Source organism: Bacillus rossius, chromosome 1, assembly GCF_032445375.1.
Source record: "Bacillus rossius redtenbacheri isolate Brsri chromosome 1, Brsri_v3, whole genome shotgun sequence".
NCBI lineage: Eukaryota > Metazoa > Arthropoda > Insecta > Phasmatodea > Bacillidae > Bacillus > Bacillus rossius.
Window position 1 is genome coordinate 364,296,359 of NC_086330.1, and position 3,864 is coordinate 364,300,222.

Sequence of the window (3,864 nt, forward strand, 5' to 3'; positions counted from 1 at the left end):
TTGTGTCGTGATTGTGTCGTGATAGTGTCGTGATTGTGTCGTGATTGTGTCGTGATTGTGTCGTGATAGTGTCGTGATAAGGTCGTGATTCGTGATAGTGTTGTGATAAGGTCGTGATTCGTGATTGTGTCTTGAGTCGTGATTCGTGATTGTGTCATGATTGTGTCATGATAGTGTTGTAATTGTGTTGTGATGGTGTCGTGATTCGTGATTGTGTCGTGATAGTGTCGTGAATGTATCGTGATAAGGTCGTGAGTCGTGATTCGTGATTGTGTCGTGATTGTGTCGTGATAGTGTCGTGATAGTGTCGTGATTCGTGATTGTGTAGTGATTGTGTCGTGATAGTGTCGTGATTCATGATTGTGTCCTGATTGTGTCGTGTAAGTGTCGTGATTCGTGTTTGTGTCGTGATTCGTGATTGTGTCGTGATTGAGTCGTGATAGAGTCTTGAATCGTGTTTGTGTCGTTATAGTGTCGTGATAGTGTCGTGATTCGAGATTGTGTCGTGATAGTGTCGTGATAGTGTCGTGATTCGTGATAGTGTCGTGATTCGTGATAGTGTCGTGAGTCGTGATTCGTGATAGTGTCGTGAAAGAGTCGTGATAGTGTTGTGATAGTGTCGTGATAGTGTCGTGATAAATTCGTGAGTTGTGATTCGTGATTGTGTCGTGAGTCATTATTCGTGATTGTGTCGTGAGTCGTGATTCGTGATTGTGTCGTGATATTGTCGTGATTGTGTCGTGATTGTGTCGTGGTAGTGTCGTGGTAATGTCGTGGTAGTGTCGTGATAGTCTCGTGATAGTGTCATGATTCGTGATTGTGTCGTGATTCGAGATTGTGTCTTGATGGTGTCGTGATAGTGTCGTGATTCGTGATAGTGTCGTGAAAGTGTCGTGATACGTGATTGTGTCGTGATTGTGTCGTGATTCGTGATAGTGTCGTGATAAAGTCGTGATTCGTGATTGTGTCGTGATTGTGTCATGATTCGTGATTCGTGATTTTGTCGTGAGTCGTGATTCGTGATTGTGTCGTGATTATGTCGTGATAGTGTCGTGATAGTGTCGTGATTCGGGATTGTGTCGTGATAGTGTCGTGTTAGTGTCGTGATTCGTGATTTTGTCGTGATAGTTTCGTGATTCGTGATTGTGTCTTGATAGTGTCGTGAGTCGTGATAGTGTCGTGAGTCGTGATTCGTGATAGTGTCGTGAAAGTGTCGTGATAGTGTCGTGATAAGGTCGTGTGTCGTGATTCGTGATTGTGTCGTGATTGTGTCGTGATAGTGTCGTGATTGTGTCGTGATTGTGTCGTGATTGTGTCGTGATTGTGTCGTGATTGTGTCGTGATTGTGTCGTGATAGTGTCGTGATTGTGTCGTGATTGTGTCGTGATAGTGTCGTGATTCGTGATTGTGTCGTGATTGTGTCGTGGTAGTGCCGTGATAGTCTCGTGATAGTGTCATGATTCGTGATTGTGTCGTGATTCGAGATTGTGTCTTAATAGTGTCGTGATAGAGTCGTGATTCGTGATAGTGTCGTGAAAGTGTCGTGATTCGTGATTGTGTCGTGAAAGTGTCGTGATTCGTGATAGTGTCGTGATAAAGTCGTGATTTGTGATTGTGTCGTGAAAGTGTCGTGATAGTGTCGTGATAGTGTCGTGATAACGTCGTGTTTCGTGATAGTATCGTGATAAGTTCGTGATTCGTGATTGTGTCGTGAGTCGTGATTCGTGATTGTTTTGTGAGTCGTGATTCGTGAATGTGTTATGATTGTGTCGTGATTGTGTCGTGATTGTGTCGTGATAGTGTCGTGATTCGTGATTGTGTCGTGATTGTGTCGTGATAGTGTCGTGATTCGTGATTGTGTCGTGATTGTGTCGTGATTCGTGATTGTGTCATGATAGTGTCGTGATTCGTGATTGTGTCGTGAAAGTGTCGTGATTCGTGATTGTGTCGTGAAAGTGTCGTGATTCGTGATTGTGTCGTGATAGTGTCGTGATAGTGTCGTGATTCGTGATAGTGTCGTGAGTCGTGATTCGTGATAGTATCGTGAAAGTGTCGTGATAGTGTCGTGATTGGGTCGTGAGTCGTGATTGTGTCGTGATAGTGTCGTGATAGTGTCGTGATTTGTGATTGTGTGGTGATTGTGTCGTGATTGTGTCGTGATAGTGTCGTGATAGTGTCGTGATAGTGTCGTGATAGTGTCGTGATAGTGTCGTGATAGAGTCGTGGTATTGTCGTGGTAGTGTCGTGGTAGTGTCGTGGTAGTGTCGTGGTAGTGTCGTGGTAGTGTCGTGGTAGTGTCGTGGTAGTGTCGTGGTAGTGTCGTGGTAGTGTCGTGGTAGTGTCGTGGTAGTGTCGTGGTAGTGTCGTGGTAGTGTCGTGGTAGTGTCATGGTAGTGTCGTGATAGTGTCGTTATAGTGTCGTGATAGTGTCGTGATAGTGTCGTGATTGTGTCGTAATAGTGTCGTGATTAGTGATAGTGTCGTGAAAGTGTCGTGATTCGTGATTGTGTCGTGAGTCGTGATTGTGTCGTGAGTCGTGATTCGTGATTGTGTCGTGAGTCGTGATTCGTGATTCGTGATAGTGTCGTGATTGTGTCGTGATTGTGTCGTGATTGTGTCAATACTTCCGCTCGCTCGGCCCTCACGGAGTTTGATAATGCCCGCCCTCTTTGCCCTTGTGGCTGAACCATCGTTTTTTGTTAATGTTCGTTCTGAAAGATTTTATGCTTACTCCAGCGACACTTCCACTTGAACTGTTTATATCCTGGGTTACAACTCGGAGAGGTCTCACCCAGTCGATGTCTTGTTGGTCCTCGGGCGGCAGCAACTCCGCGGCGATATCGATGGTCTGGGCGCATGCCCTTTTATACTCGCAGGCTTCCCTGACGAGCTGGAAGAAGAATAGTCTCGTCTATTCGGGGGAAGCCTGCCCAGCTCACTGTGTTGCAGGTGGTATGCCGTGAAAAGTCAGGGGTACAATACTTTGCTAGTGTACGCAGGTACACACGTTACAATATTTTTTTTAAATTTTCTTCAGCGAGAGTGTTTTATCTGATACAAGAAATTGTCGCAAGTAGTTCTGCTTTTCATCAACAGATGGCGCCACGTGTCATGGCAAATATTTTTTTTTTTTTATGTGGGATGCGGGATGTTCTCTCTCGATCGCAAGAGAAGGAGGGCTTCGCTAGACATCAAGGAGAAGGAAGTTCTTGCATTTTAGTGTTTCTCTGTTGTTTTGAGACACAGCAATCGTCTATTAATGAACCTATTTTATTTGAATTCCACTAAATGAAAATATATACCTATTGTAAGTGCTAATTTGGTAACAGGAATCCACTAAGGAAACGAAACCCTGAATAAAATTTCTTATCTCATGACGAAAAAATTTTTATGCAGGGTTATTTTTCTCGGGAATAACCAGAAACACTCGGAGAATATCAGCAGAATTCTCGCAATGATTAATCAAGGGCACATGGGCACACCAACAATCTTGTCAGAAATATCCTGTAGCACACGGAGAAAACAATATATAGACTGTAATATTCAAGAGGACACGGAGAAAACTATATATTGACTGTAATGTTCAAGAGCACACGGAGAAAACCAACCCAAGTTTTCATAAATCAAGATCAATTAACCACAAATATTAATAAAACGTAAAAAATAAAATTTAAATAAAAACATAGAAAATAAAAAGTAAAAAAAAAATTAATCTCTTTCTTACTTTTGAAATGTAAAAGTACTCTGTAATTTTTAGTTTTTGTGGTTGTACAGTTTGTTTGTATATATGTATATATTTGTATTAATTGACTTGTTCTATATCCCGGAGTCCTTACCTCCATATGGGATCTACAGAACAAAAAT